Consider the following 12,985-nt stretch of genomic DNA (forward strand, 5'->3'; position numbering starts at 1 on the left):
GAAATCAAAGACTTGATGAAGGCTGAAAGAAGCCTGTTCACCAGAACTTCATCTAATTCCTTTGAAATTTTGCTAAATGAAGACCCTGGAGCACCTAGAGGTGCAAAAGAATTTAAAAGTACTTTTTAATCCATAACAGATAAAAATTTATAATAAGACTTTGTCCATAGCACAATTAAAAAACCAGATTAAAAATTTATTTAGTTAAAGACTGTCAAGGTAGCTATCTGGATATTGCTGCCTAGTATCTATTACAAAAGTGAAATGGCTTCTAGGGTTATAAGCAAAAAGAGCTAAATATACTACCCCACTCCATCCTAAGAGTGTATGAAGGGAGTAGGATCAGGAGACACGCAAAATAAAAACTGAAGTCCAGCAAAGCACAGTTCAGCACAGAACCTCAGTACAGTAGGAAATCATAAGATCATGTATCTAGAAACAGAAGGGAGATCGAAGGTCATCAGGTCTAATACTTTCATTTTATAGATGAGGAAATGGAGCTCCACAGAGGTTAAGGTCAGGCTCATTCAGTTAGTAAATGCTTTCAATGGAATTCAAAGTCGGACTTTCCTGACTCTAAGTCTAATGTTCTACTTTGCTGTAAGGCTACAACTCTTCTGAGTGCAGCCCAAATTTGACTAAAATGTAATTGGGAAATATATAATAAAATAAATAAAAAATATAGTGGACTATGTTGTTGTTTAGTCATGTCAGATCTTTATGACCCCATTTGGGGTTTTCTTGGCAAATATATTAGAATGTTTTGCCATTTCCTTTTGCAGTTCATTTTACAGTTAAGGAAACTGAGGCAAACAGGGAAACAGGTTCCCTAGGATCACACAGCTAATGAGTTTCTGAGGCTGGATTTGAACTCAGATCTCCCTGACTTCAGGTCTAGCACTTTATCTACTCCACCACCCAACTCCTTGCTAGGCCACAGCTAATACTCATCTGTAGTTTTCTAAGTCAACATGTATCCTTGGGGATCATTACAAATGGTTTAGTGGCTCCCTGAACTACGATATGCTGCAGTGTGCAAATGAATAAAATCACCAGAAACCATTTGTGATTCTGTTGGGGTAGTAACTAGAAAAATTGGAAACAGAGAGCGGCTTCAAAAGAGACATCACTGTAGGACTGAAAATAATCCTGATTATTCATTTTCTCAGAGCACATATATATTCCCTGCATGTGTCTGCTCTCCCACTGTTTGCAGAGTAACCTTTGGGAGAATATAACCTTGTATGTATGGGAGATTAGGAATCTTTGCAGTAATTTATTTGTTCTCTAATTAAGTGTCTGTGGCTTCAGATAAATACATCCTTTAGCAGCTTTCTAAGAGAAGCATATTGTAGCAAAAATAAGGGACAAGGAGTAGGATTGGGAGTGTGTGTTGTGGATTTGAGTTAAACTACAATGTACCTTGCATCTCAGCTAACTTTCAGGAAAATCCCTGTGACTGAAGTATCTTTATGTTACAGGAAATTTGGGGGAGGGATGAGTTTAAGGAAGAAAATAATAAGTTCGGTTTTAGGCATGTTGAGTTTGAAATGCCAATGGAGCATCTGTATAGATACTTCCAGCAAGCTTTTTGCAATATAGGATAGAGTTTAGAAATGTTAGTGCTAGAGCTAGATAGGTAGGTAGGTAGGTAGGTAGGTAGGTAGGTAGGTAGGTAGATAGATAGATAGATAGATAGATACATAGATAGATAGATAGATAGACAGACAGACAGACAGACAGACAGACAGACAGACAGACAGACAGACAGACAGACAGATAGATAGATAGATAGATAGATAGATAGATAGATAGACAGACAGATAGATGGATGGATGGATGATACTGCTGATGTTGGTTGTAGAAAATATCCCCAGAGTGTGTTGTGGGGGAAATGACAGAGGAGAAGATCTGGATAACCCCTGAATGTCACTATCAGTTTTGAATATAAGCTGCAATAAATTTCTGGACAAGTTCTATTTCAAACTAATTTAATCAGGTTTCAGATATAGATGATGCTGAAGAGGTTTTGAGATGCTATGAATGGGGTAAATGGCAATCGTGAATGCATTCTGCATGAATGCTAAAATGGATAGCAGATTAGAGAACACTATCCTATGTACTGTCTGAAAAAACAAACAAACAAAAAAATCAATGCCACTTGTGACTCTCAGCCAAAGGATCCATCTCCAATTTAGAATACAAAACGTGAGAGATTCTCTACAGCCAGCACAGGAACTAGAAAATCCAAGATTGCAAATTGGCTAAGGCCCATGCCATCTTCAGCTGCTTCAGTGGAAAAGTTTAATGAAAGATGGTTCCTTATTAATCACAGTTCTCTTTTATTGGAAATAAATTTCACTATTTACCAAACTACTTTCCCCACTTTAATAGAAGCAAGCCCATCCAAAACTGTTTTGGGACAAAATGTGATGGTTACTGTTTCACTTCCATTTTGCTCCCATACCTGTAAGTAAAAGGAATGGCCTCATAAAATTAGAGCTCAGGAATTTAGGGAAAAATTGCACTGATGGATTAACTGTAAAAAAGATAGAAATACTATTTCTGTGTTAGTGGAATTGTGAATTTATACAGTATTTTGGGAAAGCAATATAGCAATATCAAATAAGAGGAGAAAATTTGTTCATACCCTTTGATCCAATGAACCCACTATTAGAATTATACCCTAAGGATGTGGTAATGGAAAATAACTCTATCCATGCAAAAATATTCATAACACTTTTATTTGTAATAACAAAGAACTGGGAACAACCCAGATCTCCAATGATCTTGGAATGGATGAACAAATTATGGTATATGGACATAATAGAATATTATTATGTTATAATAAATAACAATCAAGAAATGATACCAAGGGTGGAAGTAAGTATATGTGTGTGTGCACAAATGATAATAGCAAAAATTGAAAAAATAAATAGAAGTAAAGAAATAAATAATATTTAATGTCTAATGGGAGTAACTACAGGTTTCCGTAAAAGAACAAGGAACCTGACAGTGAGTATGAAATACATATAGCAGTGTGCACAGGAGTTTTGGAAGTTTTTAATTATTGTTGTTATGTTTCTAGTAAATCCATGACAAATATATACAAAGTCAAGAAGAGGGTCTTGTGGGAGAATGGGGTTAATATTTTCCTGGCCTCAAGTTTTAATTTAGGTCAGAAAACCTAGTCTGATCATCATGCTAGATCTCTCTGTTAGTGTCCACTGCATGACCTGCTAACACAAACCTCATATCAAGACCCCAATCCAAAGCTCCTGCCTTCCTTGATTTTGTGCAAGATCTGAGCTTTCAATCCACAAGATCCTTTCAAGGTAATACTGATGGTATATTCTTTCCAGAGTCCTCTTCAGCAGCTGAAACACTGGGCAGGGAGACCTAAGTTCAGCAGAAGATTCCCTTTGATTTCTTTCTTTTGTCTTTGGATAAATGAAGTCTCTGTATTGGAAATGAAGTCTTCATATTTAAAGTCTCTAGCACAGTTAGGGATAGGACAGAGAAGCCTCATTGTTCTGACTGGTTCCATAGTCTACCATCAATTTCATTGAAAGAACCCTCTCAGAGAACTGGGAGTCTCCAGACCCTTGTCTGAAGGTCTTGCTTAGTGATTTCCACATAGAGATTTTGTAGTTTTACTGCAAATGGTCTTCCCTTCTCAATATTGTATTACTTGGCAGATTGTCTGTTTTGATCTGTTTCAGGAAAGCATTCTTATCAAATTATGTCTGTCTTCAATCTATCTCAACTCAGTTCAATCTATCTCATCTCTATCTTCCTGGTAATCTCAAATTTCTTCATTCTTCAGCTAAAGCAAAAAACAAAAAAACAAAAAAACATTTCTCTCACCTCTCTACAACACCAGGTTCATACCGATCAGGGTACGTATGGTTGATCGAGGCCCATTGGAAGTTCCATTGAAAAGGTAAATCAGAGAACTCACTGCCAATATGCAGTGTCAAACCCTCTGGCATGGGCTTACAAGAGAAAATGGTCCCTCTGGGATCAGATGAACTTTCCAATAAGGTACACATGAGGTTCTCAAGTGGGAGAGGAAAGCAGAAGGAGTTGCAGCCAGTTGTTTATTCAACTCTTGATCTAATTAGCTGATCACACTCATGTTGACTTTCTCATGCCACAAATGTTGGAAGTCATGGAGAAAAAGAGTATGTGTACACCATGGAAACAATGTAAAGTCTGGCAAATTGCCTTCTGGGGGTGGGGGGAGGGAAGTAAGATTAGGGGAAAAAGTGTAAAACTCAAAATAAATAAAATTTTTTGTAGGGTTTTTTTTTGCAAGCCAAATGAGGTTAAGTGGCTTGCCCAAGGCCACACAGCTAGGTAATTATTAAGTGTCTGAGACCAGATTTGAACCCAGGTACTCCTGACTCCAGGGCCAGTTCTTTATCCACTGCACCACCTAGCTGCCCCACAATAAAATCTTTAAGGAAAAAAAAAAGTATGGCCCTTGTGTGTCATGATGTGGGCCTTGGCCAGAAGGTAGTCCCTGAAAACTGTAGCCATGCCCATGACTGGGTCAGCAGATCATGCTCTAGTTTTTCCATTTTCTACCATCTAGCTTTTGGATTTCTCCTCAATACCCCTGTTTCTGAACTCCCAAGATCTCAAAATATCAAACACATTATAGGCCGCTTATCTTATCTAAGCTTCCAATCCACTGGTATTCTTGCTGTTGATAATAGAACTATTTTTTTCCTTTTTGTTATGGAGAATTGGGGTACAGTGTGTTATGGTGTTATGCTTAACCTCTTTCTCTCCAGCTATTCAATGAAGATACTTTCATTTTCTAGATCTTGAATCTTTGTGGACTTTTTGTTTATTGATTTATATTCTGAAATTTTTCTTTTTCGACATGTCTCTATTACAGCCATATGAACTCTAATTGTCCGTGAAAAGCCCTCCACCTGATACCCTGAGATTAATTGCCATCTTGGAAATTGTTCAACTTCCTGGCCTCATGTCTAGGATGCCACTTTGTAGTAGATGATACCCAGTAGCACCTAGACTGACAAATAGCCCTCAGGTATGAAGCAAACCAGGATATTTCAATGGAGAACATAGCTGAAGAGTCTTAAAGGGAAAAAAATGGACAATAGAACCTTTCTTACTCAGGTGGGCATAAAAGCACATTACTTTAAATGAAATGAAAGTGACAAATAGAGATAACTATATTGATATAGTTATTGCCCTTCTGAAGCCTGAACTTCAAATATTATCTGCCTCTCATGGTTCCTTTTTGGATATATGACTCATTGCCAAGGTTCTGGATATTTACTTATTTGTACTTGGATTCTAATTCCTATTTGTCTTTGCAGGAGAGCCCCAGTAGGGTAACCTTCACATTGTGTGATATTCAAGGAAAGTTCCATTAGCACCATGGACCTCTGCTTAGTTCCCTGGTCCTTAAATGGATAATACAAAGTAAAGGCCCCATGGACAAGGAAAAAATGAGGCACCACTAAAGGAGTCTCATTATTCTGAGTACATGGGATAGAACACAAATCTAGTTTTAGCCAGTATTAGCAAAACAATCACAACTAACCACACAAAGGATGCAAAGTCCACACATGAGACCTTACATTAATTTTGTTTTTTAGTTATTTTCTTTTTATTTTTTTAATTCTCAACATCTTTATTCCATCCCTATGATAAACAAAATGCTTTAGAATCACAGTGCCTGATTTCAATAACTCCATTAAATAAAATTAATTTAAAAAATAGATTAAGTAAATTGAGGGTGAAAACCACTGTCTATTTCACTCTTATAAAGTGACCAGGCAATGAGAATGCTTTATATTTGTACTTCAATCCCTGAAATTCACACCCTCCTCCCCAAAATGCATAGATTAGAGTATAGTTCATCAAATAAAGAGTTAGGAAACATGAGTTTAAATCACAATTGTGCCTCTGACCAATTGTATGATCTTTGGTAAATTACTTTTCCTCTCTGAACCTGGGTTTCCTCATCTGCAAACTGAGCAAGTTGATCTGGACAATATCAAGGGTAATTTTAACTTTAATATTCCCCTATTCTAAAGTCTCTTCTAATGACAAGGTAAATTTTGTGATTTTTCCCTTTTCTATAGCTCACTTTTCCAAATCCTACCTATTTTTCATATTGGCTTAAATTCTATTTAAGTGTTCTCTAATTAATTCAGTGAATTCCTCTTCCACCTGTGAAACCATTTAAATTTATCTCTATCAGTCATCTCTCTACTTAATCACTTAATGTTTTAAAGAGTTCTGCGAGCATATTTCCACCTGCTCAGTTAGACTTTAAATTCCTTTAGCTCAGAGGTTAGCTTCAATTTCTTTATTGAGATAAGCTAGTTGATAGAGTGAATAGAACACTGGGCTTGGAATTAGGAAGCCTCACCTTCATAAATTCAAATCTGACCTCAAATACTATCTGAGTAATTCTGCGCAATTTAATTAACCTTGTTTCCCATGGTTCCTTATCTATAAAATGAGCTAAAGAAGGAAATGATAAACCAACAGAAGTACTAAGGAGAAATTCAAATGCTAGATAGTAGAAGATGGAAAAGCTGGAGCATGATCCAGTCATGGTCATAGCTAAAGCTTTTAGGCAATGGGGTTAAGAGTGACTTGTCCAAGGTCACACAGCTAGGCAATCAATGAGGTCGGATTTGAATTCAGGTACTCCTGACTCCAGGGCTGGTGCTCTCTCCACTGTGCTACTTGGCTGCCTCCATGCTAAATACTTTCAATCTAGTTCTGAATAAAAATTTAAAAACTCAATAATTTCTTGTTGAGTTGAATTGAATTTAATAATTTCTTCCCCTACTTTGGAATACTGTCTTAAAGAGGATTAGCTCTCAAAATTCCATTCAGACTTATATTTTGTCTGCAACACTTACCATTGTCAATAATAGTAACCACCATGATGCTGAGAGGTAGTATGGTGTAACAGAGAACAGACCTAAAATTCAGGAAGACCTGAGTTCAAATCCAGTCTCTGTCACTTATTAACTGTATAACTGTGGGCAAGTTATTTAACCTCTCAGTGTTCCCCAGACTGCAAGCTGCCTAATAGTTGCTGAGATTGGTAGAGACAGTTTCACTTCTAATAAGTTCCCAACATCAATGAAATCACAGGTCTCAATCACATAGTATATGTAAAGCAGTGATGTAAAATTCAAATGGAAATGGGGGTCACTAAACCATACATCTGGATCCCTGCAGGTGGCATATTATCTTAGAAAATCACAATTTAGCATTATTTATGTTTATTGAGAGAAGCTAGGTGATACATTAGATAGAACACTGGGCTTGGAATTAGGAAGCCACATCTTCGAGAGTTGAAATCTGACCTCAAATACTATCTGGGTGTTTCTGGGCAAGGTAATTGACCTTGTTTCCCTTAATTCTTCATTTGACAAATGAACTAAAGATGGAAATGACAAACCACTGGAGTATCTTTGCTAAAAAAAAAAACCAAATAGGATCACAAAAAGTCAGACACAACTGAAAAGTGACTGAAGTGATGTTATACTATGTTTTTATTTATTTTGTTAAATATTTCCCATTAGATTTTAAATTTCATTTGGACATTTGGAAGAGTTAAAGGTCATATATTTAACATCTCTCATGTAAAATATTTTAATAGTCAAAGTTATAGCTAACTAACTAGCTGAATAAAATCTATTTCTTTATGATCATACTCACTATCTCTATGAATTTGTAAATTAAAATATCCCACACTGGTCACAGTTCTCACATATATGTAATCTTCCCCATAAAATAAAGGTTCTTTAAGGACAGTTTATTCATTTTTGTATTTTCACACCTAGAATAGTGACTGTTCCATAGTAAGTGCTTAAAAGATTTTTTTGTCCATTCATATTTGGTATGTATGGGTGTGGGTGATGGTATAAGAAACAACTAGCCAATGAAATATTAGTTTTAGGAAGATGTAAAAGGGATTATTTTTGATTTTTGGCAAACCCATTTCTAGAAGTGCTTGAGAATAGGAGTGTAGGAGGGCTGACTCTTCACTTCAGAGCATAAGTAGATATTCTGTGACTGTATCCTGTCCATTTACTGTGTAATGAAGAAAAGTCTCTTAATTAACTGCTGAGTTAGAACAAAGTGTGCATCTAAAAGGCACTAACTGGTCAAATTGCCTCTCTCTTTTGTCACAGAAGTTTGAGGGAAAAGAAACAAATTTTGCCAGCCTCTGAGTGGGAGATCCCCCTCCCCATCTGGTCACTATGTGTCTTTGAACACATGGTGCTTATGTTGCTTTTGTCCCTGTTATATCAATTCTTTTCCTACTAAGGAAGTACTGCAATAAGACATCAAGTCCAAAGTCAAAATCTGGCCTCAGACACTTACTGGTTGATACTGAAAAGTATCTTGCCCATGTGACTCTGGGCAAAGAATTTAAGCTCTATCTGGCTCAGGTAATAGCACCTACTATGTAACAAAATTATTCATCAACAATAACTTAGTTTTTAAAAATATGTTGAGACATTGTTTAACTTTTAGGTAAACACCATATAGAAGATTAGTTGGATTATGGGGATTAGGAAGTACATTAAAAGGTTAGAACATATCCTGAAAGATCTACCAGTTTCATGAAGGTACTGGAAACAGTATCATATCATCAGTGATTGAAGGAACTTGCAATGTTTATCTCCAAATAATATAAGACTGGAAATGATCATGATTGTTGACTTCAATTACCAGATTGTTATATAAAAGAGCAATAATTAGGTTCATTAAGATGTGGTTCAGTATGCAGCACACTAAACTCAGATGCAGGAAGATGTGAGTTGAAATATTGCTTCAGACTTTTACTAGCTGTTTGATACTAAAAAGTCACTTACTCTCTTGCCTATCTCAGTTTTCTTAACTCCCATATTAGATAAATGATAATAGTGCCTTCCTTCCAGGGTTGTTGCAAGAATAAAATTATGTAATACTTGCAAAATTCTTTATAAACTTTAAAATGCAATAGAAATATTGTCATTGAAATTGAGGTTATTCTCATTATTATATTTTATTCCAGAGGGCTAGGACCAGGAATTGGGAGTTACAAGAAGGTAGATCTGGATTCCCAATACCTATAGCCAACAAAAGAATGTGGTACCTTGAATTCAGGAAATTTATAGAAAAATACTAGATGAACATTGGGTATGATGTATGGGAAAGGAAGAATTTCCGCTTCAGATTGGAGCTGGGTTAGGTCTATCTAGAAAACATCCTTAAGACCCAAGGTATAAAATAAGATAGACACTTATCAAGGAAATTCCAGAGATATTCTTGCTCAGGTTGCATTAAAAAAAATCTCTGAGGCCCTTTCCAATTTTAAGATTCTAAAGAATAACTACTAGAAAAGTATCTTGCACATGGTAAGTATTTAGTATTATTTTGATGAATAAATGAGTGAAATGAAACTATAGACATTACCATTTTATCAACACATTGACTTCATAAGAGTGTCCTGAGGACTGGAAGATTTTTGTGGCAGATCACCCAGCCACTTTTTGGAAACCCCTTGTGGAACAAGAAAGGTAGTAGATATTCCAAATCCTATTGTCATCCTTGCTGGGAAATGTCATCTTAAGGGAAAACTAATGAAAGGCAGATACTTCAACCAGTCTAGAGCCTCTTAGAGAGAAACTTAAATTGAAAGGGAAGAGAAAAAAATGGAAAGAGTTGTGACTTTGATTAATTATACATGTTGCCTTGAGGCCACAAGCACTCTGATATGTATCAGACAGCTAGAGAACTGGTCTATGATTCATGCAAGGATCTGAGTCTGTAGATAAGTTGGGGGTATTGCTTTATCCCATAGAGTATTAAACATGGCTATTACAAAAGCCTGTACAAAGATTCTATGGATTTTCCCAGATCTAACATGCAGAAAATGTAAAATAAGTTTAGGCTGACTTATTGATTACAAAAATATATAAATTAACAAGCTAGTTATATGACTAATCTAAAAGGTATCCCTATCTGTTAGAGAAATTGATCTAGAAAATCGGTAAGGTCTCTTCTGACTCAAAGCATCTTATATTCCAGGATCCTATCACACATATGGGTCCATGAAGTGGAGGATAATTCACTAAAATCCTAAGCCTCTGCCATGTATTTTGGATATTTAAGGAAGACCCCATTGACAATTCATAATTCAGAGAGACCTATTAACACATTGGAGCATAGAAATTTTGATTTCCCCCTGAAAAAAAATTAATTTTTATTCTTCAAAATCAGAATTTGCTTAGAAATATAAAACCCAAGTCTCCATAAGCAATGAATTAGGAAAACTAAGTTTCTCTTTGGTGCAAATAGCTATTTCCTATCACAAGCTTCTCCTTTCCCAGATGCACTGAATCTGCAAGTTTGGTGATTCTATTCTGAGAATTATTCATAATGAACCTCTCCTTCCTTTTTGCTTCTTCTTTCCCTCCTCCTTCTTCCTTAGCATGTCTTTCAGAATTTGCTTCTTCTAGCTCTCTTCTAGCTTTCAAAGTAAGCACTCTCTACAGAATAAGTAAGGCCTATGTTTTTATAGCTTCCCAAAATGGAAGAGGCTGCCAGATCTTTAAGTAGAAAGTAGGTGCCTACTTGTCAAAAAATATTGCATATGGAATCTTTATTCAAGTACATGTTAGTCTGGGTGATCTCTAAGATAACCTCTATCTCTGATATTCTGGTTCCCTAGTCATGAAATGTTTATAAAAATCATTAGTCAATGAATCAACAAAAATTATTGGACACTGAAAATGTGCTCAGGAGAATGAACACAATGGAAGATGCAGGTTACTTAAAAGACTCATTTTATCTTATATAGGAAATCTAAAGCAAGAAGATACCTTCAATAGAGCATAGATTATCAGAGAAAATGTAGGAAAATGTAAAATACTTCATTGTGAAAATAATTGACCTGGAAAATAAATCCAGGAGAACAACATCAGAATCACTAGGCTACTTGAAAGTCAAAAATCAAAAGGAGGATTTTAAAGAAATTATTAAAGAAAACTGCCCTACTCTCATGGAACCAGAGGACAAAAACAGGCATTAAAAGAATCTCCCTATCACCCCAGGAAAGAAATCTCAAAATAAAAGTTAAAAAAAAACATAATAGTCAAGTTTCAGAACTATCAGGTCAAGGGGAAAATATTGCAAGTTACCAGAAAGAAATAGGACTAAGAAACTTCAACATTAAAAGATCAGAAATCAAAATCAGAAGTCATAGTAGCTAGAACTTGATTGTAATCAAGAATTACTTACCCAGAGAAATTAAACATAATACTTTGAGGGGAAAATAGCCATTAAGTGAAATATGAAGATTTAAGCTTTCATAATGAGAAGACCTGAATTAAATATTAAGACCCAAGAGAAACATAAATGGGTAATAGAAATTTTCCAGCATACTACAGTCCATAAGGTCATAGATTTAAAACTAAAAGGGACCTTAGAGGCCATAGTGTACAGGAAGAGAAGTGATAAGAAATAAGACCAGAAAGGTCAAGTGGAGTCAGATTTTGGAGGGCTTCAAGTGCTAGGCTAAAATGTTTGTGTTTTATCCTAGAGTCAGTAGGAAGCCCCTTAAGGGTCATTGAGAAATAGAAAGATAAAGTCATACTTGTACTTTAGAAAAAAATCCATTTGGTGGCTGTGTGAATTACAGATTGCAGAAAGAAGAATCTGGAGACTAATTAGAAGGCACAATAGTCCAAATGATGAGTACTTGAACTAGAATGCTTGTGTGAGTGGAGATAAGGGGACAGATGTCATGGAGGTAGAATCTTCAGGATGTGGCAACTGAAAAGTAGAAAGATTTCTTTAAAATGTATATAAGATTTCAAGTCTAGGTAACTAGAAATATGATGATGCCATCAATTGAAATATGTAAGAACAGAAAAGGAGAAGGTTGAGGGAAGAAAATGCTTTATTTTAAATATGCTAAATTTTAAGTGCTTGAGGGAATGTCAGGGTAACAAAAGAATTTTTTTATAAGTATGAGGGATATCATACCATCTTTATAGGCAGCAGAGGAGTTAGTATAGAAAAGAAAAGGCATATAGTATAGTATGAGACTGAAGGAATGACAAGAATGCTTCTGAGGAGAAAGGATCAAGGGTATGAAAAGAAAGACTAACCTTGGCTAACTTAGCTAACTTAGCAGGAAAGAAGTGTTACCAACTTTTAAGATTGAAGAAAATAGAGAAATCTTTAATTTAAAACCCTGGAGTAAAATATTGTGGGAATATAGTACATTAGGATCTAAAGGAGCCCAGATCACAACACCCCAGTAAATCACTAAAAATATACGGGAAGAAAAATGATAAATAAATCCAAAGGAATCAAATATAAACACCTTTATACAGTCCAGAACAACATACACAGAGACACTATGACACTATCTCTCTTTCTTTCTTTCTTTCTCTCTCTCTCTCTCTCTCTCTCTCTCTCTCTCTCTCTCTCTCTCTCACACACACACACACACACACACATACACACACAGACACATGCTTACAAGAATACATACAAACACAAATATGTACAGATTCCTCTAAAAGGATGGATTAAAAAAAAACTTTGGGAGTTAGAAGCAAATGCAAAACTAAGTTAGGAGATTGGCTAGAAGAGCAATCAGGCAAACCTCTCTTGACCAAATAGAAAGTCTGGATACATGCAGCCTGAGTCTCATCTAAAGTAGGCAGTGAATCCATATAATCACTGATGAAGACTGGATTCAGTTTTAGCCCCTTAACTTAGGATCAAGTCAGGTTTACCCACACTATGCAAGCATATAGGAATAGAGTTCAACCTAAGCACAAGCTTTTGCTAAGAAAGTAAGGAAAAAAAGCATGAAACAGGCAAGAATGGGGGGGGGGAGATAGAGAGACAGAGACAGAGACAGAGACAGAGAGACAGAGGGAGAGGGAGAGAGAGAGAGACAGAGAGAGAGAGA

The 12,985-nt window shown here is 35.9% G+C and overlaps 1 pseudogene; it reads right to left on the reverse strand.

The window, feature by feature from the left end:
• Positions 1-3,405: 3,405 nt before the first annotated feature.
• On the reverse strand, positions 3,406-4,583 carry LOC141502548 (non-homologous end-joining factor 1 pseudogene; annotated as a pseudogene).
• Positions 4,584-12,985: the final 8,402 nt, after the last annotated feature.

Source organism: Macrotis lagotis, chromosome 1, assembly GCF_037893015.1.
Source record: "Macrotis lagotis isolate mMagLag1 chromosome 1, bilby.v1.9.chrom.fasta, whole genome shotgun sequence".
Taxonomy (NCBI): domain Eukaryota; kingdom Metazoa; phylum Chordata; class Mammalia; order Peramelemorphia; family Peramelidae; genus Macrotis; species Macrotis lagotis.